Raw genomic sequence first — 27,565 nt, forward strand, 5'->3', positions numbered from 1 at the left:
CAGTCCAGGGGGAGGCACTACATGCTACCTGCATTTCCAGCCAAACCCCCGCCTTTCCCCGGAAGCCCACACTAGAGACACTCGGGGAAGACACGCGGAGGGCTCTTAGGAGATCCCAGGCGCTGCAGGCAGAGGACGAAACCTCCACACACTCAGAATTACGGAACACGTACGAGTGGGTTGGGGAGGTTTTGGGCGCCCTCCACGCAGCTGCCTGGAGTCACAGCTGTTCCCTGTCAGGGGGAAGTCCGCTAATTACCTCCCCTGTACAGGGGGTGGCACTACATGGTTCCTGCATTTCCAGCACAACCCCCGCTTTTCCCCGGCAGCCCGCACTAGGACACACTCGGGGAAAACATGCGGAAGGCTCCTAGTAGATCCCACGCGCTGCAGACAGAGGACGGAACCTCCCCACACTCAGATATCCGGAATAAGTAGGAGAGGTTTGGGGAGGTTTGGGGCCGCCCTCCACGCAGCTGCCTGGTGTCACAGCTGTTCCTTTGCAGGGGGAAGTCCGCTAAATTCCTCTGCTGTCCAGGGGGAGGCACTACATGATACCTTCATTTCCAGCCCAACCCCCGCCTTTCAACGGCAGCCCTCCCTAGGAGATACTCAGGGAAGACACGTGGAGGGCTCTTAGTAGATCTCAAGAGCTGCAGACTAAAGGCGGAACCTCCCCACACTCAGAATTATGAAATAAGTAGGAGTGGTTTGGGGAGGTATGGGGGCGCCCTCCACGCAGCAGCCTTTTTTCACAGCTGTTCCCTGGCAGGGGTAAGTCCACTAATTACCTTCCCAGTCCAGGGTGAGGTACTAGATGCTACCTGCATTTCCAGCCCAACCCCCGCCTTTCCCGGATAGCCCGCACTAAGGGACACTCGGGGAAGCCACGCGGAGGGCTCCTAGGAGATCACAGGGGCTGCAGGCAGAGGACGGAACTTACCCACACTCAGAGTTAAGGAACGCGGCCGAGTGGGTGGGGGAGGATTGGAGCCGCCCTCCACGCATCTGCCTGTTGTCACAGCTGTTACCTGTCAGGGGGAATTCCGCTAATTACCTCCATTGTCCAGGGGGAAGCACTACATTTTTCCTATATTTCCAGCCCTACCCCTGACTTTCCCCGGCAGCCCGCAATAGGAGTCATTCAGGGAAGACACGCGGAAGGCTCCTAGGAGATCCCAAGGGATGCAGAAAGAGGACGGAACCTCCCCACACTCAGAATTCCGGAACGCGGCCGAGTGGGTGGGGGAGGATTGTGGCCGCTCTCCACGCACCTGCCTGGTGTCACAGCTGTTCTCTTGCAGGTGGAATTCCGCTAATTACCTCCTCTGTCCAGGTTGAGGCACTAGATGCTGAATGCATTTCCAGGCCAACCCACAGTTTTCCACAGCAGCCCGGAATAGTAGACACTCAGGGAAGACACGCGGAGGGCTCCTAGGAGATCCCAGGTTCCGCAGACAGAGGACGGAACCTCCCCACACTCAGAATTATGGAATACGTACGAGAGGGTTGGGGAGGTTTGGGGCCGCAATTCACACAGCTGCCTGGTGTCACAGCTGTTCCCTGGCAGGGGGAATTCCGTTAATTACATCAACTGTACAGGGGGAGGCACTACATTCTACCTGCATTTCCAGCCCAACCCCCGCCTTTCCCTGGCAGCTCGCAATAGCAGACTCTCGGGGAAGAAACGCAGAGGGCTCCTATGAGATCCCAGGAGCTGCAGTCAGAGGACGGAACCTCCCCACACTCAGAATTTCGGAACGAGTCCGAGTGTGTGGGGGAGGTTTGGGGCCGCCCTCCATGCAGCTGCCTGTTGTCACAGCTATTCCCTGTCAGGGGAATTCCGCTAAATACCTCCCGTGTCCAGGGGGAGGCACTACATGCTACCTGCATTTCCAGCCCAACCCCCGAATTTCCCATGTAGCCCGCACTAGGGGACAATCGGGAAAATACGCGGATTTCTCCTAGGAGATCCCATGCGCTGCAGACAGAGGACGGAACCTCCCCACACTCAGAATTACGGAACAATTACGAGTGGGTGGGGGAGGTTTAGGGCCGCCCTCCACGCAGCTGCCTGTTGTCACAGCTATTCCCTGTCAGGGGAATTCCGCTAAATACCTCCCGTTTCCAGGGGGAGGCACTCAATTCTACCTGCATTTCCAGCCCAACCACCGAATTTCACATGTAGCCCGCACTAGGAGACAATCGGGAAAATACGCGGATTTCTCCTAGGAGATCCCACGCGCTGCAGACAGAGGACGGAACCTCCCCACACTCAGATATCCGGAATAAGTAGGAGAGGTTTGGGGAGGTTTGGGGCCGCCCTCCACGCAGCTGCCTGGTGTCACAGCTGTTCCTTTGCAGGGGGAAGTCCGCTAAATTCCTCCGCTGTCCAGGGGGAGGCACTACATGCTTCCTGCATTTCCAGTCAAATCCCCGCCTTTCCCCAGCAGCCCGCACTATGAGTCACTCGAGGAACACACGAGGAGGACTACTAGGAGATCCCAGTTGCTGCAGACAGAGGACGGAACCTCCCCACACTCAGAATTCCGGATATCGGCCGAGTGGTTGGGGGATGTTTGGGGCCGCCCTCCACGCAGCTGCCTGGTGTAAAAGATGTTCCATGGCAGGGGGATTTCTGCTAATAACCTCCCCTGTCCTGTGGGAGGCACTACATGCTACCTGCAATTCCAGCCCTACCCCCGCATTTAAACGGCAACCCGCACTAAGAGTCACTCGGGGAAGACAATCGGAGGGCTCCTAGGAAATCCCAGGCGCTGCAGACAGAGGATGAAACCTCCCCACACTGAGAATTCTGAAAGTCGGCCGAGTGGGTGGGGGAGGTATGTGGCCACCCTACACGCAGCTGTCTAGTGTCACAGCTGCTCCCTGGCCGGGGGAATTCCGCTAATTACATCAACAGTCCAGGGGGAGGCACTACATTCTACCTGCATTTCCAGCCGAACCCCCGCCTTTCCCCGGCAGCCGGCAATAGCAGACACTCGGGGAAGAAACGTGGAGGGCTCCTATGAGATCCCATGCGCTGCAGACGGAGGACGGAACCTCCCCACACTCAGAATTCCGCAACGCGTCCGAGTGGGTGGGGGAGCTTTAGGGCCGCCTTCCACGCAGCTGCCTGGTGACACAGCAGTTCCCTGTCATGGGGAAATCTGCTGAATACCTCACGTGTCCAGGTGGAGGCACTACACGCTACCTGCATTTCCATCCAATCCCCCGAATTTCCCAGGCAGCCCGCATTAAGAGACAATCGGGAAAATACGCGGATTTCTCCAAGGAGATCTCATGTGCTGCAGACAGAGGACGGAGCCTCCCCACACTCAGAATTCCGCAACGCGGCCGAGTGGTTGGGGGAGGTTTAGGGGCGCCATCCACGCAGCTGCCTGTTGTCACAGCTGTTCCCTGACAGGGGGAAGTTCGCTAAATTCCTCCCCTGTCCAGGGGGAGGCACTAAATGCTTCCTGCATTTCCATCCCTACCCCTGACTTTCCCCGGTAGCCCGCACTAAGAATCACTCGTGGAAGACACTTGGATGGCTCCTAGGCGATCCCAGGCGCTGCAGACAGAGGACGGATGCTCCCCACACGCAGAAATCCGGAACGCGACCGAGTTGTTTGGGGAGGTTTGGAGCCGCCCTCCATGGAGCTGCCTTTTGTCACAGCTGTTCCCTGGCAGGGGGAAGTTCGCTAATTTCCTCCCCTGTCCAGGGGGAGGCACTAAAGCCTTCCTGCTTTTCCAGCCCAACCCCTACCTTTCCCCGGCAGCCCGCACTAGGAGACACTCGGGGATTACACGAGGAGGGTTCCTAATAGATACCTGTTGCTGCAGACATAGGACTGAACCTCCCCAAACTCAGAATTCCGGAGCTCGTCAGAGTGGTTGGGGGATGTTTAGGGCCGCCCTCCACGCAGCTGCTTGGTTTCAAAGCTGTTCCCTGGCAGGGGGAAGTTCGCTAATTTCCTCCCTTGTCCAGTTGGAGGCACTAAATGCTTCCTGAATTTCGTGCCCATCAACCGTTTTCCCTGGCAGCCCGCACTAGGAGGCACTAGGGGAAGGCCTGCGGATGGCACCTAGCACATCACAGGCATTGCAGACATAGGACGGAACCTCCCCACACTCAGAATTCCGGAACGCGGCCGAGTGTGTGGGGGAGGTTTGGGGCCGCCCTCCAAGCAACTGCCTGGGGTCACAGGTGTTCCCTGGCAGGGGGAAGTCCGCTAATTACCTCCCCTGTCCAGGGGGATGCACTAAATGCTACCTGCATTTCCAGCCCAACCCCCGCATTTCCCCGGAGCCCGCAATAGGAGACACTCAGGGAAGACACACGGAGGGCTCCTAGGAGATCCCAAGGGCTGCAGACAGAGGAAGGTACCTCCCCACAATCGGAATTATGGAATAAATAGGAGTGGTTTGGGGAGGTTTTGGGGCGCCCCCCACGCAGCTGCCTGGTGTCACACCTGTTCCCTGACAGGGGGAAGTCCGCTAATTACCTCCCCTGTCCAGGGGGAGGCACTAAATGCTTTCTGCATTTCCAGCCAAACCCCCGCATTTCCCTGGCAGCACGCATTAGGATTCACTCGGGGAAGACACACGGAGGGCTCCTAGGAGATCCCAGGCACTGCAGACAGAGGACGGAACCTCCCCACACTCAGAATAACGGAACAATTACGAGTGGTTGGGGGAGGTTTGGGGCCACCCTCCACGGAGCTGCCTGGTGTCACAGCTGTACCATGGCAGGGGGAAGTTCGCTAAATTCCTCCCCTGTCCTGGTGGAGGCACTAAATGCTTCCTGCATTTCCATCCCAACCCCCGATTTCCCCGGCAGCCCGCACTAGGAGTCAATCGTGGAAGACACGCGGATGGCTTCTAGGAGATCCCAGGCGCTGCAGACATAGGACGGAACCTCCCATCTCTCAGAATTCCGGAACGATCCTGAGTGGGTGGGGGAGGTTTGGGGCTGCTCTCCAAGCAGCTGCCTGTTGTCACAGCTGTTCCCTGGCAGGGGGAATTCCGTTAATTACATCAACTGTACAGGGGGAGGCACTACATTCTACCTGCATTTCCAGCCCAACCCCCGCCTTTCCCTGGCAGCTCGCAATAGCAGACTCTCGGGGAAGAAACGCAGAGGGCTCCTATGAGATCCCAGGAGCTGCAGACACAGGACGGAACCTCCCCACTCTCAGAATTCCAGAACGAGGCCGAGTGGGTGGGGGAGATTTCGGGCCGCCCTCCAGGCAGATGCTTATTTTCACAGCTGTTCCTTGTCAGGGGAAGTCCGCTAACTACCTCCCCTGTCCAGAGTGAGGCACTAGATGCTACTTGCATTTCCAGCCGAAACCTCGCCTTTCCCCTGGAGCCCGCATTAAGAGACACTCGGGGAAGACAATAGGAGGGCTCCTAGGAGATCCCACGCGCTGCAGACAGAGGACGGAACCTCCCCACACTCAGAATTCCGGAACGTGGCCGAGTGGGTGGGGGAGGTTTGGGGCCGCCCTCCACGCTGCTGCCTGGAGTCACAGCTGTTCCCTGGCAGGGGGAACTCCGCTAATTACCTCCCCTGTGCAGGGAGAGTCACTAGATGCTACCTGCATTTCCAGCACATCCACAGCCTTTCCCCGGCATCCCGCAATATCAGTCACTCGGGGAAGACACGAGGAGGACTACTAGGAGATCCCAGGCTCTGCAGACAGTAGAGGGAACATCCCCACACTCAGAATTCCGGAACGCGGCCGAGTGGCTGGGGGAGGTTTGGGAAAGCGCACCACGCAGCTGCCTGGTGTCACAGCTGTTCCCTGGCAGGGGGAATTCCGCTAATTACCTACTCTTTCCAGGGGGAGGCACTACATGCTACCTGCTTTTCCAGCCCAACCCCCGCCTTTATCCCGCAACCCGCACTTATGGTCACTCGGGGAAGACACGCAGAGGGCTCCTAGGAGAACCCAGGCGCTGCAGACAGAGGACGGAACCTCCCCACACTCAGAATTCCGGAAGTCGGTCGAGTGGGTGGGGGAAGTTTGGGGCCGCCCTCCAAGCAGCTGCCTGGTGTCACAGCTGTTCCCTGGCAGGGGTAATCCCGCTAATTACCTCCCCTGTCCAGGGGGAGGCACTAAAGCCTTCCTGCATTTCAAGCCCAACCTCTGCCTTTCCCCGGTAGCCCGCATTAGGAGTCACTCGGGGAAGACACACGGAGGGCTCCTAGGAGATCCCAGGCGCTGCAGACAGAGGACGGGACCTCCCCACACTCAGAATTCCGGAACGCGGCCAAGTGGGTGGGGGAGGTTTTGGGCCGCGCTCCACGAAGCTGCCTGGTGTCACAGCTGTTTCCTGTCACGGGATGTCCGCTAATAACCTCCCCTGTCCAGGGGGAGGCAGTACATGATACCTGCATTTCCAGCACAACCCCCGCCTTTCCCCCGCAGACCGCAATAGGAGTCACTCGGGGAAGAAACGCGGAGTGCTCCTAGGAGTTCCCAGGCGCTGCAGACAGAGGTCGGAACCTCCTCACACTCAGAATTCCGGAACGCGGAAGAGTGGATTGGGGTCATTTGTGGCCGCCCTCCACGCAGCTGCCTGGTGTCACAGCTGTTCCCTGGCAGGGGGAAGTCCGCTAATTACCTCCCCTGTCCAGGGGAAGGCACTACTTGCTACCTGCATTTGCAGCCCAACCCCCGAATTTTCCAGGCAGCCCGCACTAGGAGACACTCGGGGAAGACACGCGGATGGCTCCTTGTAGATCCCAGGCGCTGCACACCGAGGACGGAACCTCCACACACTCAGAATTCCGGAACGCGGTCAACTGGGTGGGGGAGGTTTTGGGCCGCCCTCAACGCAGCTTCCTGGTATAACAGCTCTTCCCTGGCAGGGGGAAGTTCGCTAATTCCTCCCCTGTCCTAGGGGAGGCACTAAAGCCTTCCTGTTTTTCCAGCCCAACCCCTGCCTTCCCCGGCAGCCCTCACTAGGAGACACTCGAGGAAGACACGAGGGGGGCTCCTAATAGATCCCAGGTGCTGCAGATAGAGGACGGAATCTCCCCACACTCATAATTACGGAACAATTTCGAGTGGTTCGGGGAGGTTTGGGGCCACACCCTACGGAGCTGCCTGGTGTCACAGCTGTTCCTTGGCAGGGGGAATTTGTCTAATTTCCTCCCCTGTCCTGGGGAAGGCACTAAATGCTTCCTGAATTTCCATCCCACCACCGGCCTTTAACCGTCAGCCCGCAAAAGGAGACACTCTGGAAAGACACGCGGAGGGCTCCTAGGAGATCCCAGGCACTGCAGATATAGGACGGAACCTCCCCACACTCAGAATTCCGGAACGCGGCCGAGTGGCTGGGGGAGTTTTGGTACCGCCCTCCACGCAGCTGTCGGGTGTCACAGGTGTTCCCTGGCAGGGGGAAGTCCGCTAATTACTTCCCCTGTGCAGGGGGAGGCACTAGATTCTACCTGCATTTCAAAACCAACCCCCGCATTTCCCCGGCATCCTGCACTTGGAGAAACTCAGGGAAGACACGCGGAGGGCTCCTAGGAGATCCCAATTGCTGCAGACAGAAGAAGGAACCTCCCCACTATTGGAATTACGGAATAAATAGGAGTGGTTTGGGGAGGTTTTGGGGCGCCCTCCACGCAGCTGCGTGGTGTCACACCTGTTCCCTGGCAGGGGGAAGTCCGCTAATTACCTCCCCTGTCCAGGGGGAAGCACTAAATGCTTCCTGCATTTCCAGCCAAACCCCCAACTTTCCCCGGCAGCACGCATTAGGAGTCACTCGGGGAAGACACGCGGAGGGCTCCTAGGAGATCCCATGCGCTGCAGACAGAGGACGGAAATTCCCCACACTCAGAATTCCGCAACGCGCCCGAGTGGGTGGGGGAGGTTTAGGGCCCTCCTCCACGATGCTGCCTGGTGTCACAGCTGTTCCCTGGCAGGGGTAAGTACGCTAATTACCTTCTCTGTCCAGGGGAAGGCATTACATGCACCTGCATTTCCAGCCCAACACCTGCCATTCCCCGGGAGCCCGCATAAATTGTCACTCGGGGAAAACACGCGGAGGGCTCCTAGGAGAATACAAGAGCTGCAGACAGAGGACGGAACCTCCCCAAACTCAGAATTCCGGAACGCGGCTTTGAGAGTGGGGGAGCTTTAGGGCCGCCCTCCACGCAGCTGACTGTTATCACAGCAGTTCCCTGTCATGGGGAAGTACGCTAAATACCTCCCTTGTCCAGGGGGAGGCACTACATGCTACCTGCATTTCCAGCCCAACCCCCGACTTTCCCAGGCAGCCCGCACTAAGAGACAATAGGGAAAATACGAGGATTTCTCCTAGGAGATTCCATGTGCTGCAGACAGAGGACGGAACCTCCCCACACTCAGAATTCCGTAACGCGGCCGAGTGGGTGGGGGAGGTTTAGGGCCGCCCACCACGCAGATTCCTGTTGTCACAGCTGTTCCCTGGCAGGGGGAAGATCGCTAAATTCCTCCCCGTCCTGGGGGAGGCACTAAATGCTTCCTGCATTTCCATCCCAACCCCCGCATTTCCCCGGTAGCCCGCACTGGGAATCACTCGTGGAAGACACGCGGATGGCTCCTAGGAGATCCCAGGCGCTGCAGACAGAGGACGGAAGCTCCACACACTCAGAAATCCGGAACGCGGCCGAGTTGGTTGGGGAGGTTTGGAGCCACCCTCCACGCAGTTGCCTTTTGTCACAGCTGTTCCCTGGCAGGGGGAAGTCCGCTAATTACCTCCCCAGTGCAGGAAGAGGCACTAGATGCTACCTGCATTTCCATCCCAACCCTGGCATTTAACCGGCAGTCCGCACTAGGAGAGAATCTGGGAAGACACGCAGAGGGCTCCTAGGAGTTCCCAGGCACTGCAGACAGAGGACGGAACCTCCCAACTTTCAGAATTCCGGAACGTGGCCGAGTGGGTGGGGGAGGTTTGGGACCGCCTTCCACGAAGCTTCCTGTTGTCACAGCTGATCCCTGGCAGGGGGAATTCCGCTAATAACCTCCCCTGTCCAGGGGGAGGCACTACATCCTACCTGCATTTCCAGCCCTACCCCCGCCTTTAACCGGAAACCCGCACTAAAATTCACTCGGGGAAGACACGCGGAGGGCTTCTAGGATATCCCAGGCGCTGCAGACCGAGGAAGGATCCTCCCACACTCAGAATTCCGGAAGTCGGCCGAGTGGGTGGGGGAGGATTGGGACCGACCTTCACGAAGCTGCCTTGTGTCACAGCTGTTCCCTGGCAGGGGGAATTCCGCTAATTACATCAACTGTCCAGGGGGAGGCACTACATGCTACCTGCATTTCCAGCCCAACGCCAGCCTTTCCCCGGCAGCCTGCAATAGCTGACACTCGTGTCAGAAAAGCAGAGGGCCCCTAGGAGATCCCAGTGGCTGCAGACAGAGGACGGAACCTCCCCACACTCAGAATTAGGGAATAAGTAGGAGTGGTTTGGGGAGGTTTGGGGGCGCCCTCCACGCAGCTGCCTGGTGTCACAGCTGTTCCCTGGCAGGGGGAAGTCCGCTAAATACCTCCCCTGTCCAGGGGGAGGCACTACGAATTTCCTGCATTTCCAGACGAACCCCCGAATTTCGCCGGCAGCCCGCACTAAGAGTCATTCGGGGAAGACACGCGGAGGGCTCCTAGGAGATCCCAGGCTCTGCAGACGGAGGACGGAACCTCCCCACACTCAGAATTCCGGAACGCAACCGAGTGGTTGGGGGAGGTTTGGGACCGCACTCCACTCAGGTGCCTGGTGTCACAGCTGTTCCCTGGCAGGGGGAATTCCGCTAATTACCTCCCCAGTCCAGGGGGAGGCACTACATGCTACCTGCATTTCCAGCCAAACCCCCGCCTTTCCCCGGAAGCCCACACTAGAGACACTCGGGGAAGACACGCGGAGGGCTCTTAGGAGATCCCAGGAGCTGCAGGCAGAGGACGAAAACCTCCACACACTCAGAATTACGGAACACGTACGAGTGGGTTGGGGAGGTTTGGGGCCGCACTCCACACAGCTGCCTGGTGTCACAGCTGTTCCCAGACAGGGGGATGTCCGCTAACTACCTTCCCTGTCCAGGGGGAGGCACTACATGTTTCCTGCATTTCCAGCCCAACCCCCGCTTTTCCCCGGCATCCCGCACTAGGAGACACTCGGGGAAGACACGAGGAGGACTACTAGGAGATCCCAGGCGCTGCAGACATTAGAGGGAACCTCCCCACACTCAGAAATCTGGAAAGCGGCCGAGTGGCTGGGGGATGTTTGGGACCGAGCTCCACACAGCTGCCTGGTGTCACAGCTGTTCCATGGCAGGGGGAATTCCGTTAATTACATCAACTGTCCAGGGGGAGGCACTACATTCTACCTGTATTTTCAGCCCAACCCCCGCCTTTCCCTGGCAGACCGCAATAGCAGACACTCGTGGAAGAAACCTGGAGGGCTCCTATGAGATCCCAGGTGCTGCAGTCAGATGACGGAACCTCCCGACACTCAGAATTCCGGAACGAGGCCGAGTGGGTGGGGTAGGTTTGGGGCCGCCCTCCACTCAGCTGCCTGTTGTCACAGCTATTCCCTGTCAGGGGAATTCCTCTAAATACCTCCCGTGTCCAGGGGGAGGCACTAAATGCTACCTACATTTCCAGCCCAACCCCCGACTTTCCCATGTAGCCCGCAATAGCAGACACTCGTGAAATGAACGAGCAGGGCTCCTAGGAGATCCCATGCGCTGCAGACAGAGGACGGAACTTCCCCACACTCAGAATTCCGCAACGCACCCGAGTGGATGGGGGAGGTTTAGGGCCGTCCTCCAAGATGCTGCGTGGTGTCACAGCTGTTCCCTGGCAGGGGTAAGTACGCTAATTACCTTCTCTGTCCAGGGGAAGGCATTACATGCTTCCTGCATTTCCAGCCCAACCCCTGCCATTCCCTGGGAGCCCGCATAAAGAGTCACTCGGGGAAGACACGCGGAAGGCTCCTAGGAGATTACAAGAGCTGCAGACAGAGTACGGAACCTCCCCAAACTCAGAATTCCGGAACGCGGCCGAGAGGGTGGGGGAGATTTAGGGCCGCCCTCCACGCAGCTGCCTGGTATCACAGCAGTTCCCTGTCATGGGGAAGTCCGCTAAATACCTCCCTTGTCCAGGGGGAGGCACTACATGCTATCTGCATTTCCAGCCCAACCCCTGACTTTCCCAGGCAGCCCGCACTAAGAGACAATAGGGAAAATACGCGGATTTCTCCTAGGAGATTCCATGTGCTGCAGACAGATGACGGAACCTCCCCACACTCAGAATTCCGTAACGCGGCCGAGTGGGTGGGGGAGGTTTAGGGCTGCCCAGCACGCAGCTGCCTGTTGTCACAGCTGTTCCCTGGCAGGGGGAAGATAGCTAAAATCCTCCCCGTCCAGGGGGAGACAATAAATGCTTTCTGCATTTCCATCCCAACCCCCGCTTTTCCCCGGTATCCCGCACAAGGAATCACTCGTGGAAGACACGCGGATTGCTCATAGGAGATCCCAGGCGCTGCAGACAGAGGACGGAATCTCCCCACACTCAGAAATCCGGAACGCGGCCGAGTTGGTTGGGGAGGTTTGGAGCCACCCTCCACGCAGTTGCCTTTTGTCACAGCTGTTCCCTGGCAGGGGATGTCCGCTAATTACCTCCCCAGTCCAGGGGGAGGCACGACATGCTACCTGCATTTACAGCATAACCCCCGCATTTCCCAGGCAGCCCGCACTAGAGACACTCGGGGAAGACACACGGAGGGCTCCTAGGTGATCCCAGGCGCTGCAGACACAGGACGGAACCTCCCCACCCTCAGAGTTACGGATCACGGCCGATTGGGTGGGGGAGGATTGGAGCCGAACTCCAGGCAGCTGCCTGTTGTCACAGCTGTTCCCTGTCAGGTGGAAGTCCGCTAATTACCTCTCCTGTCCAGGGGGAGGCACTAGATGCTACCTGCATTTCCAGGCCAACCCCCGCCTTTCCCCAGCAGCACGCACAAGGAGACACTCGGGGAAGACACGCGGAGGGATCCTAGGACATCCCAGGCGCTGCAGACAGAGGACGGAACCTCCCCACACTCAGAATTCCGGAACGCGGCCGAGTGGGTTGAGGAGTATTGGGGCTGTCCTCCACGCAGCTGCCTGGTGTCAGAGCTGTTCCTTGGCATGGGGAAGTCCGCTAAATTCCTCCGCTGTCCAGGGGAAGGTACTGCATGCTACCTTCGTTTCTATCCCTACCCCCGCCTTTCAACGGAAGCCCGCACTAGGAGACACTCGGGGAAGACACGAGGAGGACTACTAGGAGATCCCAGGCGCTGCAGACAGTAGAGGGAACCTACCCACACTCAGAAATCTGGAACGCGGCCGAGTGGCTGTGGGATGTTTGGGACCGCGCTCCACATAGCTGCCTGGTGTCACAGCTGTTCCATGGCAGGGGGAATTCCGTTAATTACATCAATGGTCCAGGGGGAGGCACTACATTCTACCTGCATTTCCAGCCCAACCCCCACCTTTCCCTGGCAGACCGCAATAGCAGAGACTCGGGGAAGAAACCCGGAGTGCTCCTATGAGATCCCAGTTGCTGCAGTCAGAAGACGGAACCTCCCGACACTCAGAATTCCGGAACGAGGCCGAGTGGTTGGGGGAGGTTTGGGGCCGCACTCCACTCAGCTGCCTGTTGTCACAGCTATTCCCTGTCAGGGGAATTCCTCTATAAACCTCCCGTGTCCAGGGGGAGGCACTAAATGCTACCTGCATTTCCAGCCCAACCCCCGACTTTCCCATGTAGCCCGCACTAGGAGACACTCGGGTAAGACACGGGGAGGGCTCCTAGGAGATCCCAGTGGCTGCAGACTTAGGACGGAACCTCCCCAACTCAGAAATCCGGAACGCGGCCGAGTGGGTTCTGGAGGTTTGGGGCCGCCCTCCACGCACCTGCCTTGTGTCAGAGCTGTTCCCTGTAAGGGGGAAGTCCGTTAATTACCTCCCCTGTCCAGGGGGAGGCACTAGATGCTACCTACAATTCCAGCCCAAACCCCGCATTTCCCCGGGAGCCCGCACTAGAAAACACTCAGGGAAGTCACGCGGAAGGCTCCTAGGAGATCCCAAGAGCTGCAGACAGAGGAAGGAACCTCCCCACACTCAGAATTACGGAATAAGTAGGAGTGGTTTGGGGAGGTTTGGGGGCGCCCTCCACGCAGCTGTCTGGTGTCACAGCTGTTCCCTGGCAGATGGAAGTCAGCTAAATACCTCCCCTGTCCAGGGGGATGTACTACGTGGTTCCTGCATTTCCAGACCAACCCCCGCCTTTCCCCGGCAGCCCGTACTAAGAGCCACTCCGGGAAGACACGCGGAGGGATCCTAGGAGATCCCAGGCGCTGCAGACAGAGGACGGAACCTCCCCACACTCAGAATTCCGGAACGCGGCCGAGTGGTTGTGGGAGGTTTAAGGCCGCCCTCCACGCAGCTGCCTGTTGTCACAGCTGTTCCCTGGCAGGATGAATTCCGATAAATACATCAACAGTCCAGGGGGAGCCACTACATTCTACCTGCTTTTGCAGCCGAACCCCCGCCTTTCCCTGGCAGCCCGCAATAGCAGACACTCGGGTAAGAAACGCGGAAGGCTCCTAGGAGATCCCATGCGCTGCAGACAGAGGACGGAAATTCCCCACACTCAGAATTCCGCAACGTGCCCGAGTGGGTGGGGGAGGTTTAGGGCCCTCCTCCACGATGCTGCCTGGTGTCACAGCTGTTCCCTGGCAGGGGTAAGTACGCTAATTACCTTCTCTGTCCAGGGGAAGGCATTATATGCACCTGCATTTCCAGCCCAACACCTGCCATTCCCCGGGAGCCCGCATAAATTGTCACTCGGGGAAAACACGCGGAGGGCTCCTAGGAGATTACAAGAGCTGCAGACAGAGTACGGAACCTCCCCAAACTCAGAATTCCGGAACGCGGCTTTGAGAGTGGGGGAGCTTTAGGGCCGCCCTCCACGCAGCTGACTGTTATCACAGCAGTTCCCTGTCATGGGGAAGTACGCTAAATACCTCCCTTGTCCAGGGGGAGGCACTACATGCTACCTGCATTTCCAGCCCAACCCCTGACTTTCCCAGGCAGCCCGCACTAAGAGACAATAGGGAAAATACGAGGATTTCTCCTAGGAGATTCCATGTGCTGCAGACAGAGGACGGAACCTCCCCACACTCAGAATTCCGTAACGCGGCCGAGTGGGTGGGGGAGGTTTAGGGCCGCCCACCACGCAGATTCCTGTTGTCACAGCTGTTCCCTGGCAGGGGGAAGATCGCTAAATTCCTCCCCGTCCTGGGGGAGGCACTAAATGCTTCCTGCATTTCCATCCCAACCCCCGCATTTCCCCGGTAGCCCGCACTGGGAATCACTCGTGGAAGACACGCGGATGGCTCCTAGGAGATCCCAGGCGCTGCAGACAGAGGACGGAAGCTCCACACACTCAGAAATCCGGAACGCGGCCGAGTTGGTTGGGGAGGTTTGGAGCCACCCTCCACGCAGTTGCCTTTTGTCACAGCTGTTCCCTGGCAGGGGGAAGTCCGCTAATTACCTCCCCAGTGCAGGAAGAGGCACTAGATGCTACCTGCATTTCCATCCCAACCCTGGCATTTAACCGGCAGTCCGCACTAGGAGAGAATCTGGGAAGACACGCAGAGGGCTCCTAGGAGTTCCCAGGCACTGCAGACAGAGGACGGAACCTCCCAACTTTCAGAATTCCGGAACGTGGCCGAGTGGGTGGGGGAGGTTTGGGACCGCCTTCCACGAAGCTTCCTGTTGTCACAGCTGATCCCTGGCAGGGGGAATTCCGCTAATAACCTCCCCTGTCCAGGGGGAGGCACTACATCCTACCTGCATTTCCAGCCCTACCCCCGCCTTTAACCGGAAACCCGCACTAAAATTCACTCGGGGAAGACACGCGGAGGGCTTCTAGGATATCCCAGGCGCTGCAGACCGAGGAAGGATCCTCCCACACTCAGAATTCCGGAAGTCGGCCGAGTGGGTGGGGGAGGATTGGGACCGACCTTCACGAAGCTGCCTTGTGTCACAGCTGTTCCCTGGCAGGGGGAATTCCGCTAATTACATCAACTGTCCAGGGGGAGGCACTACATGCTACCTGCATTTCCAGCCCAACGCCAGCCTTTCCCCGGCAGCCTGCAATAGCTGACACTCGTGTCAGAAAAGCAGAGGGCCCCTAGGAGATCCCAGTGGCTGCAGACAGAGGACGGAACCTCCCCACACTCAGAATTAGGGAATAAGTAGGAGTGGTTTGGGGAGGTTTGGGGGCGCCCTCCACGCAGCTGCCTGGTGTCACAGCTGTTCCCTGGCAGGGGGAAGTCCGCTAAATACCTCCCCTGTCCAGGGGGAGGCACTACGAATTTCCTGCATTTCCAGACGAACCCCCGAATTTCGCCGGCAGCCCGCACTAAGAGTCATTCGGGGAAGACACGCGGAGGGCTCCTAGGAGATCCCAGGCTCTGCAGACGGAGGACGGAACCTCCCCACACTCAGAATTCCGGAACGCAACCGAGTGGTTGGGGGAGGTTTGGGACCGCACTCCACTCAGGTGCCTGGTGTCACAGCTGTTCCCTGGCAGGGGGAATTCCGCTAATTACCTCCCCAGTCCAGGGGGAGGCACTACATGCTACCTGCATTTCCAGCCAAACCCCCGCCTTTCCCCGGAAGCCCACACTAGAGACACTCGGGGAAGACACGCGGAGGGCTCTTAGGAGATCCCAGGAGCTGCAGGCAGAGGACGAAACCTCCACACACTCAGAATTACGGAACACGTACGAGTGGGTTGGGGAGGTTTGGGGCCGCACTCCACACAGCTGCCTGGTGTCACAGCTGTTCCCAGACAGGGGGATGTCCGCTAACTACCTTCCCTGTCCAGGGGGAGGCACTACATGTTTCCTGCATTTCCAGCCCAACCCCCGCTTTTCCCCGGCATCCCGCACTAGGAGACACTCGGGGAAGACACGAGGAGGACTACTAGGAGATCCCAGGCGCTGCAGACATTAGAGGGAACCTCCCCACACTCAGAAATCTGGAAAGCGGCCGAGTGGCTGGGGGATGTTTGGGACCGAGCTCCACACAGCTGCCTGGTGTCACAGCTGTTCCATGGCAGGGGGAATTCCGTTAATTACATCAACTGTCCAGGGGGAGGCACTACATTCTACCTGTATTTTCAGCCCAACCCCCGCCTTTCCCTGGCAGACCGCAATAGCAGACACTCGTGGAAGAAACCTGGAGGGCTCCTATGAGATCCCAGGTGCTGCAGTCAGATGACGGAACCTCCCGACACTCAGAATTCCGGAACGAGGCCGAGTGGGTGGGGTAGGTTTGGGGGCCGCCCTCCACTCAGCTGCCTGTTGTCACAGCTATTCCCTGTCAGGGGAATTCCTCTAAATACCTCCCGTGTCCAGGGGGAGGCACTAAATGCTACCTACATTTCCAGCCCAACCCCCGACTTTCCCATGTAGCCCGCAATAGCAGACACTCGTGAAATGAACGAGCAGGGCTCCTAGGAGATCCCATGCGCTGCAGACAGAGGACGGAACTTCCCCACACTCAGAATTCCGCAACGCACCCGAGTGGATGGGGGAGGTTTAGGGCCGTCCTCCAAGATGCTGCGTGGTGTCACAGCTGTTCCCTGGCAGGGGTAAGTACGCTAATTACCTTCTCTGTCCAGGGGAAGGCATTACATGCTTCCTGCATTTCCAGCCCAACCCCTGCCATTCCCTGGGAGCCCGCATAAAGAGTCACTCGGGGAAGACACGCGGAAGGCTCCTAGGAGATTACAAGAGCTGCAGACAGAGTACGGAACCTCCCCAAACTCAGAATTCCGGAACGCGGCCGAGAGGGTGGGGGAGATTTAGGGCCGCCCTCCACGCAGCTGCCTGGTATCACAGCAGTTCCCTGTCATGGGGAAGTCCGCTAAATACCTCCCTTGTCCAGGGGGAGGCACTACATGCTACCTGCATTTCCAGCCCAACCCCTGACTTTCCCAGGCAGCCCGCACTAAGAGACAATAGGGAAAATACGCGGATTTCTCCTAGGAGATTCCATGTGCTGCAGACAGATGACGGAACCTCCCCACACTCAGAATTCCGTAACGCGGCCGAGTGGGTGGGGGAGGTTTAGGGCTGCCCAGCACGCAGCTGCCTGTTGTCACAGCTGTTCCCTGGCAGGGGGAAGATAGCTAAAATCCTCCCCGTCCAGGGGGAGACAATAAATGCTTTCTGCATTTCCATCCCAACCCCCGCTTTTCCCCGGTATCCCGCACTAGGAATCACTCGTGGAAGACACGCGGATTGCTCATAGGAGATCCCAGGCGCTGCAGACAGAGGACGGAATCTCCCCACACTCAGAAATCCGGAACGCGGCCGAGTTGGTTGGGGAGGTTTGGAGCCACCCTCCACGCAGTTGCCTTTTGTCACAGCTGTTCCCTGGCAGGGGGAAGTCCGCTAATTACCTCCCCTGTGCAGGTAGAAGCACTAGATACTACCTGCATTTCCATCCCAACCCTGGCATTTAACCGGCAGTCCGCACTAGGAGAGAATCTGGGAAGACACGCGGAGGGCTCCTAGGAGTTCCCAGGCACTGCAGACAGAGGACGGAACCTCCCAACATTCAGAATTCCGGAACGTGGCCGAGTGGGTGGGGGAGGTTTGGGACCGCCTTCCACGAAGCTTCCTGCTGTCACAGCTAATCCCTGGCAGGGGGAATTCCGCTAATAACCTCCCCTGTCCAGGGGGAGGCACTACATCCTACCTGCATTTCCAGCCCAACGCCAGCCTTTCCCCGGCAGCCTGCAATAGCTGACACTCGTGTAAGAAAAGCGAAGGCCCCTAGGAGATCCCAGGAGCTGCAGACAGAGGAAGGAACCTCCCCACACTCAGAGTTAGGGAATAAGTAGGAGTGGTTTGGGAGGTTTGGGGGCGCCCTCCACGCAGCTGCCTGGTGTCACAGCTGTTCCCTGGCAGGGGGAAGTCCGCTATATTCCTCCCCTGTCCAGGGGGAGGCACTACGATTTTCCTACATTTCCAGACGAACCCCCGAATTTCACCGGCAGCCCGCACTAAGAGCCATTCGGGGAAGACACGCGGAGGCCTCCTAGGAGATCCCAGGCTCTGCAGACGGAGGACGGAACCTCCCCACACTCAGAATTCCGGAACGCAACCGAGTGGTTGGGGGAGGTTTGGGACCGCCCTCCACTCATCTGCCTGGTGTCCCAGCTGTTCCCTGGCAGGGAGAATTCCGCTAATTACCTCCCTAGTCCAGGGGGAGGCACTACATGCTACCTGCATTTCCAGCCAAACCCCCGCCTTTCCCCGGAAGACTACACTGGAGACACTCGGTGAAGACACGCGGAGGGCTCTTAGGAGATTCCAGGCGCTGCAGGCAGAGGACGAAACCTCCACACACTCAGAATTACGGAACACGTACGAGTGGGTTGGGGAGGTTTTGGGCGCCCTCCACGCAGCTGCCTGGAGTCACAGCTGTTCCCTGTCAGGGGGAAGTCCGCTAATTACCTCCCCTGTACAGGGGGTGGCACTACATGGTTCCTGCATTTCCAGCACAACCCCCGCTTTTCCCCGGCAGCACGCATTAGGACACACTAGGGGAAAACATGCGGAGGGCTCCTAGTAGATCCCACGCGCTGCAGACAGAGGACGGAACCTCCCCACACTCAGATATCCGGAATAAGTAGGAGAGGTTTCGGGATGTTTGGGGCCGCCCTCCACGCAGCTGCCTGGTGTCACAGCTGGTCCTTTGCAGGGGGAAGTCCGCTAAATTCCTACGCTGTCCAGGGTGAGGCACTACATGCTACCTTCATTTCCAGCCCAACCCCCGCCTTTCAACGGCAGCCCGCCCTAGGAGACACTCAGGGAAGACACGTGGAGGGCTCCTAGTAGATCCCAAGAGCTGCAGACAAAAGGCGGAACCTCCCCACACTCAGAATTATGGAATTAGTAGGAGTGGTTTGGGGAGGTATGGGGGCGCCCTCCACGCAGATGCCTTTTGTCACAGCTGTTCCCTGGCAGGGGTAAGTCCGCTAATTACCTCCCCAGTCCAGGGTGTGGTACTAGATGCTACCTGCATTTCCAGCCCAACCCCCGCCTTTCCCGGGCAGACCACACTAGGAGACACTGGGGGAAGACAAGCGGAGGGCTCCTAGGAGATCACAGGGGCTGCAGACAGAGGACGGAACCTCCCCAACTCAGAAATCCAGAACGCGGTCAAATGGGTGGGGGAGGTTTGGGGCCGCCCTCCACGCACCTGCCTTGTGTCAGAGCTGTTCCCTCTCAGGGGGAAGTCCGCTAATTACCTCCCCTGTCAACGGGGAGGAACTAGATGCTACCTGCATTTCCAGCCCAAACCCCGCATTTCCCCGGCAGCCAGCACTAGGAAACACTCAGGAAAGACACGCAGAATGCTCCTAGGAGATCCCAAGAGCTGCAGAGAGAGGACAAAACCTCCCCACACTCAGAATTACGGAATAAGTAGAAGTGGTCTGGGTAGTTTTGGGGGCGCACTCCACGTAGCTGCCTGGTGTCACACTTGTTCCCTGGCAGGGGGAAGTCCGCTAATTACCTCATCATTCCAGGGGGAGGCAATAGATGCTACCTGCATTTCCAGAACAACCCACGCCTTTCCTCGGCAGCCCACACTAGAGAAACTCGTTGAAGACACGCCGAGGGCTCCTAGGAGATCCCAGGTGCTGCAGACAGAGGACCGAACTTCCCCACACTCAGAGTTACGGAACGCGGCCGAGTGGGTGGGGGGAGGATTGGAGCCGCCCTCCACGCATCTGCCTGTTGTCACAGCTGTTACCTGTCAGGGGGAAGTCCGCTAAATAATTCCATTGTCCAGGGGGAAGCACTATATTTTTCCTACATTTCCAGCCCTACCCCTGCCTTTCCCCGGCAGCCCGCAATAGGAGTCACTCGGGGAAGACACGCGGAAGGCTCCTAGGAGATCCCAGGGGATGCAGAAAGAGGACGGAACCTCCCCACACTCAGAATTCCGGAACGCGGCCGAGTGGGTGGGGGAGGATTGCGGCCGCACACCACGCACCTGCCTGGTGTCACAGCTGTTCCCTGGCAGGGGGAATTCCGCTAATTACCTCCTCTGTCCAGGTTGAGGCACTAGATGCTAAATGCATTTCCAGCCCAACCCACAGCTTTCCCCGGCAGCCCGGAATAGTAGACACTCAGGGAAGACACTCGGAGGTCTCCTAGGAGATCCCAAGAGCTGCAGACAGAAGACGGAACCTCCCCACACTCAGAGTTAGGGAATAAGTAGGAGTGGTTTGGGAGGTTTGGGGGCGCCCTCCACGCAGCTGCCTGGTGTCACAGCTGTTCCCTGGCAGGGGGAAGTCCGCTATATACCTCCCCTGTCCAGAGGGAGGCACTACGAGTTTCCTACATTTCCAGACGAACCCCCGAATTTCGCCGGCAGCCCGCACTAAGAGCCATTCGGGGAAGACACGCGGAGGCCTCCTAGGAGATCCCAGGCTCTGCAGACGGAGGACGGAACCTCCCCACACTCAGAATTCCGGAACGCAACCGAGTGGTTGGGGGAGGTTTGGGACCGCCCTCCACTCATCTGCCTGGTGTCACAGCTGTTCCCTGGCAGGGAGAATTCCGCTAATTACCTCCCTAGTCCAGGGGGAGGCACTACATGCTACCTGCATTTCCAGCCAAACCCCCGCCTTTCCCCGGAAGACTACACTGGAGACACTCGGTGAAGACACGCGGAGGGCTCTTAGGAGATCCCAGGCGCTGCAGGCAGAGGACGAAACCTCCACACACTCAGAATTACGGAACACGTACGAGTGGGTTGGGGAGGTTTTGGGCGCCCTCCACGCAGCTGCCTATAGTCACAGCTGTTCCCTGTCAGGGGGAAGTCCGCTAATTACCTCCCCTGTACAGGGGGTGGCACTACATGGTTCCTGCATTTCCAGCACAACCCCCGCTTTTCCCCGGCAGCACGCATTAGGACACACTATGGGAAAACATGCGGAGGGCTCCTAGTAGATCCCACGCGCTGCAGACAGAGGACGGAACCTCCCCACACTCAGATATCCGGAATAAATAGGAGAGGTTTCGGGATGTTTGGGGCCGCCCTCCACGCAGCTGCCTGGTGTCACAGCTGGTCCTTTGCAGGGGGAAGTCCGCTAAATTCCTACGCTGTCCAGGGTGAGGCACTACATGCTACCTTCATTTCCAGCCCAACCCCCGCCTTTCAACGGCAGCCCGCCCTAGGAGACACTCAGGGAAGACACGTGGAGGGCTCCTAGTAGATCCCAAGAGCTGCAGACAAAAGGCGGAACCTCCCCACACTCAGAATTATGGAATTAGTAGGAGTGGTTTGGGGAGGTATGGGGGCGCCCTCCACGCAGATGCCTTTTGTCACAGCTGTTCCCTGGCAGGGGTAAGTCCGCTAATTACCTCCCCAGTCCAGGGTGTGGTACTAGATGCTACCTGCATTTCCAGCCCAACCCCCGCCTTTCCCGGGCAGACCACACTAGGAGACACTGGGGGAAGACAAGCGGAGGGCTCCTAGGAGATCACAGGGGCTGCAGACAGAGGACGGAACCTCCCCAACTCAGAAATCCAGAACGCGGTCAAATGGGTGGGGGAGGTTTGGGGCCGCCCTCCACGCACCTGCCTTGTGTCAGAGCTGTTCCCTCTCAGGGGGAAGTCCGCTAATTACCTCCCCTGTCAACGGGGAGGAACTAGATGCTACCTGCATTTCCAGCCCAAACCCCGCATTTCCCCGGCAGCCAGCACTAGGAAACACTCAGGAAAGACACGCAGAATGCTCCTAGGAGATCCCAAGAGCTGCAGAGAGAGGACAAAACCTCCCCACACTCAGAATTACGGAATAAGTAGAAGTGGTCTGGGTAGTTTTGGGGGCGCACTCCACGTAGCTGCCTGGTGTCACACTTGTTCCCTGGCAGGGGGAAGTCCGCTAATTACCTCATCATTCCAGGGGGAGGCAATAGATGCTACCTGCATTTCCAGAACAACCCACGCCTTTCCTCGGCAGCCCACACTAGAGAAACTCGTTGAAGACACGCCGAGGGCTCCTAGGAGATCCCAGGTGCTGCAGACAGAGGACCGAACTTCCCCACACTCAGAGTTACGGAACGCGGCCGAGTGGGTGGGGGAGGATTGGAGCCGCCCTCCACGCATCTGCCTGTTGTCACAGCTGTTACCTGTCAGGGGGAAGTCCGCTAAATAATTCCATTGTCCAGGGGGAAGCACTATATTTTTCCTACATTTCCAGCCCTACCCCTGCCTTTCCCCGGCAGCCCGCAATAGGAGTCACTCGGGGAAGACACGCGGAAGGCTCCTAGGAGATCCCAGGGGATGCAGAAAGAGGACGGAACCTCCCCACACTCAGAATTCCGGAACGCGGCCGAGTGGGTGGGGGAGGATTGCGGCCGCACACCACGCACCTGCCTGGTGTCACAGCTGTTCCCTGGCAGGGGGAATTCCGCTAATTACCTCCTCTGTCCAGGTTGAGGCACTAGATGCTAAATGCATTTCCAGCCAAACCCACAGCTTTCCCCGGCAGCCCGGAATAGTAGACACTCAGGGAAGACACGTGGAGGGCTCCTAGGAGATCCCAGGTGCCGCAGACAGAGGACGGAACCTCCCCACACTCAGATTACGGAATACGTACGAGAGGGTTGGGGAGGTTTGGGGCCGCACTTCACACAGCTGCCTGGTGTCACAGCTGTTCCCTGGCAGGGGGAATTCCGTTAATTACATAAACTGTCCAAGGGGAGGCAGTACATTCTACCTGCATTTCCAGCCCAACCCCCGCCTTTCCCTGGCACCTCGCAATAGCAGAATCTCGGGGAAGAAACGCAGAGGTCTACTATGAGATCCCAGGAGCTGCAGTCAGAAGACGGAACCTCCCCACACTCAGAATTCCGGAACGAGGCCGAGTGTGTGGGGGAGTTTTGGGGCCGCCCTCCACGCAGCTGCCTGTTGTCACAGCTATTCCCTGTCAGGGGAATTCCGCTAAATACCTCCCGTGTCCAGGGGGAGGCACTACATGCTACCTGCATTTCCAGCCCAACCCCCGAATTTCACATGTAGCCCGCACTAGGAGACAATCGGGAAAATACGCGGATTTCTCCTAGGAGATCCCATGCGCTGCAGACAGAGGACGGAACCTCCCCACACTCAGAATTCCGGAACGCGGCCGAGTGGGTGGGGGAGGTTTAAGGCCGCCCTCCACGCAGCTGCCTGGTGTCACAGCTGATCCCTGGCAGGGGGAATTCCGCTAATAACCTCCCCTGTCCAGGGGGAGGCACTACATCCTACCTGCATTTCCAGCCCTACCCCCGCCTTTAACCGGAAACCCGCACTAAAATTCACTCGGGAAAGACACGCGGAGGGCTTCTAGGATATCCCAGGCGCTGCAGACCGAGGAAGGATCCTCCCACACTCAGAATTCCGGAAGTCGGCCGAGTGGGTGGGGGAGGATTGGGACCGACCTTCACTAAGCTGCCTTGTGTCACAGCTGTTCCCTGGCAGGGGGAATTCCGCTAATTACATCAACTGTCCAGGGGGAGGCACTACATGCTACCTGCATTTCCAGCCCAACGCCAGCCTTTCCCCGGCAGCCTGCAATAGCTGACACTCGTGTCAGAAAAGCAGAGGGCCCCTAGGAGATCCCAGTGGCTGCAGACAGAGGACGGAACCTCCCCACACTCAGAATTAGGGAATAAGTAGGAGTGGTTTGGGGAGGTTTGGGGGCGCCCTCCACGCAGCTGCCTGGTGTCACAGCTGTTCCCTGGCAGGGGGAAGTCCGCTAAATACCTCCCCTGTCCAGGGGGAGGCACTACGAATTTCCTGCATTTCCAGACGAACCCCCGAATTTCGCCGGCAGCCCGCACTAAGAGTCATTCGGGGAAGACACGCGGAGGGCTCCTAGGAGATCCCAGGCTCTGCAGACGGAGGACGGAACCTCCCCACACTCAGAATTCCGGAACGCAACCGAGTGGTTGGGGGAGGTTTGGGACCGCACTCCACTCAGGTGCCTGGTGTCACAGCTGTTCCCTGGCAGGGGGAATTCCGCTAATTGCCTCCCCAGTCCAGGGGGAGGCACTACATGCTACCTGCATTTCCAGCCAAACCCCCGCCTTTCCCCGGAAGCCCACACTAGAGACACTCGGGGAAGACACGCGGAGGGCTCTTAGGAGATCCCAGGAGCTGCAGGCAGAGGACGAAACCTCCACACACTCAGAATTACGGAACACGTACGAGTGGGTTGGGGAGGTTTGGGGCCGCACTCCACACAGCTGCCTGGTGTCACAGCTGTTCCCAGACAGGGGGATGTCCGCTAACTACCTTCCCTGTCCAGGGGGAGGCACTACATGTTTCCTGCATTTCCAGCCCAACCCCCGCTTTTCCCCGGCATCCCGCACTAGGAGACACTCGGGGAAGACACGAGGAGGACTACTAGGAGATCCCAGGCGCTGCAGACATTAGAGGGAACCTCCCCACACTCAGAAATCTGGAAAGCGGCCGAGTGGCTGGGGGATGTTTGGGACCGAGCTCCACACAGCTGCCTGGTGTCACAGCTGTTCCATGGCAGGGGGAATTCCGTTAATTACATCAACTGTCCAGGGGGAGGCACTACATTCTACCTGTATTTTCAGCCCAACCCCCGCCATTCCCTGGCAGACCGCAATAGCAGATACTCGTGGAAGAAACCCGGAGGGCTCCTATGAGATCCCAGGTGCTGCAGACAGATGACGGAAACTCCCGACACTCAGAATTCCGGAACGCAACCGAGTGGTTGGGGGAGGTTTGGGACCGCCCTCCACTCATCTGCCTGGTGTCACAGCTGTTCCCTGGCAGGGAGAATTCCGCTAATTACCTCCCTAGTCCAGGGGGAGGCACTACATGCTACCTGCATTTCCAGCCAAACCCCGCCTTTCCCTGGAAGACTACACTGGAGACACTCGGTGAAGACACGCGGAGGGCTCTTAGGAGATCCCAGGCGCTGCAGGCAGAGGACGAAACCTCCACACACTCAGAATTACGGAACACGTACGAGTGGGTTGGGGAGGTTTTGGGCGCCCTCCACGCAGCTGCCTGGAGTCACAGCTGTTCCCTGTCAGGGGGAAGTCCGCTAATTACCTCCCCTGTACAGGGGGTGGCACTACATGGTTCCTGCATTTCCAGCACAACCCCCGCTTTTCCCCGGCAGCACGCATTAGGACACACTAGGGGAAAACATGCGGAGGGCTCCTAGTAGATCCCCCGCGCTGCAGACAGAGGACGGAACCTCCCCACACTCAGATATCCGGAATAAGTAGGAGAGGTTTCAGGATGTTTGGGGCCGCCCTCCACGCAGCTGCCTGGTGTCACAGCTGGTCCTTTGCAGGGGGAAGTCCGCTAAATTCCTACGCTGTCCAGGGTGAGGCACTACATGCTACCTTCATTTCCAGCCCAACCCCCGCCTTTCAACGGCAGCCCGCCCTAGGAGACACTCAGGGAAGACACGTGGAGGGCTCCTAGTAGATCCCAAGAGCTGCAGACAAAAGGCGGAACCTCCCCACACTCAGAATTATGGAATTAGTAGGAGTGGTTTGGGGAGGTATGGGGGCGCCCTCCACGCAGATGCCTTTTGTCACAGCTGTTCCCTGGCAGGGGTAAGTCCGCTAATTACCTCCCCAGTCCAGGGTGTGGTACTAGATGCTACCTGCATTTCCAGCCCAACCCCCGCCTTTCCCGGGCAGACCACACTAGGAGACACTGGGGGAAGACAAGCGGAGGGCTCCTAGGAGATCACAGGGGCTGCAGACAGAGGACGGAACCTCCCCAACTCAGAAATCCAGAACGCGGTCAAATGGGTGGGGGAGGTTTGGGGCCGCCCTCCACGCACCTGCCTTGTGTCAGAGCTGTTCCCTCTCAGGGGGAAGTCCGCTAATTACCTCCCCTGTCAACGGGGAGGAACTAGATGCTACCTGCATTTCCAGCCCAAACCCCGCATTTCCCCGGCAGCCAGCACTAGGAAACACTCAGGAAAGACACGCAGAATGCTCCTAGGAGATCCCAAGAGCTGCAGAGAGAGGACAAAACCTCCCCACACTCAGAATTACGGAATAAGTAGAAGTGGTCTGGGTAGTTTTGGGGGCGCACTCCACGTAGCTGCCTGGTGTCACACTTGTTCCCTGGCAGGGGGAAGTCCGCTAATTACCTCATCATTCCAGGGGGAGGCAATAGATGCTACCTGCATTTCCAGAACAACCCACGCCTTTCCTCGGCAGCCCACACTAGAGAAACTCGTTGAAGACACGCCGAGGGCTCCTAGGAGATCCCAGGTGCTGCAGACAGAGGACCGAACTTCCCCACACTCAGAGTTACGGAACGCGGCCGAGTGGGTGGGGGAGGATTGGAGCCGCCCTCCACGCATCTGCCTGTTGTCACAGCTGTTACCTGTCAGGGGGAAGTCCGCTAAATAATTCCATTGTCCAGGGGGAAGCACTATATTTTTCCTACATTTCCAGCCCTACCCCTGCCTTTCCCCGGCAGCCCGCAATAGGAGTCACTCGGGGAAGACACGCGGAAGGCTCCTAGGAGATCCCAGGGGATGCAGAAAGAGGACGGAACCTCCCCACACTCAGAATTCCGGAACGCGGCCGAGTGGGTGGGGGAGGATTGCGGCCGCACACCACGCACCTGCCTGGTGTCACAGCTGTTCCCTGGCAGGGGGAATTCCGCTAATTACCTCCTCTGTCCAGGTTGAGGCACTAGATGCTAAATGCATTTCCAGCCCAACCCACAGCTTTCCCCGGCAGCCCGGAATAGTAGACACTCAGGGAAGACACGTGGAGGGCTCCTAGGAGATCCCAGGTGCCGCAGACAGAGGACGGAACCTCCCCACACTCAGATTACGGAATACGTACGAGAGGGTTGGGGAGGTTTGGGGCCGCACTTCACACAGCTGCCTGGTGTCACAGCTGTTCCCTGGCAGGGGGAATTCCGTTAATTACATCAACTGTCCAAGGGGAGGCAGTACATTCTACCTGCATTTCCAGCCCAACCCCCGCCTTTCCCTGGCAGCTCGCAATAGCAGAATCTCGGGGAAGAAACGCAGAGGTCTACTGTGAGATCCCAGGAGCTGCAGTCAGAAGACGGAACCTCCCCACACTCAGAATTCCGGAACGAGGCCGAGTGTGTGGGGGAGTTTTGGGGCCGCCCTCCACGCAGCTGCCTGTTGTCACAGCTATTCCCTGTCAGGGGAATTCCGCTAAATACCTCCCGTGTCCAGGGGGAGGCACTACATGCTACCTGCATTTCCAGCCCAACCCCCGAATTTCACATGTAGCCCGCACTAGGAGACAATCGGGAAAATACGCGGATTTCTCCTAGGAGATCCCATGCGCTGCAGACAGAGGACGGAACCTCCCCACACTCAGAATTCCGGGACGCGGCCGAGTGGGTGGGGGAGGTTTAAGGCCGCCCTCCACGCAGCTGCCTGGTG

This window comes from Camelus ferus, chromosome 8 (genome assembly GCF_009834535.1).
Source record: "Camelus ferus isolate YT-003-E chromosome 8, BCGSAC_Cfer_1.0, whole genome shotgun sequence".
NCBI lineage: Eukaryota > Metazoa > Chordata > Mammalia > Artiodactyla > Camelidae > Camelus > Camelus ferus.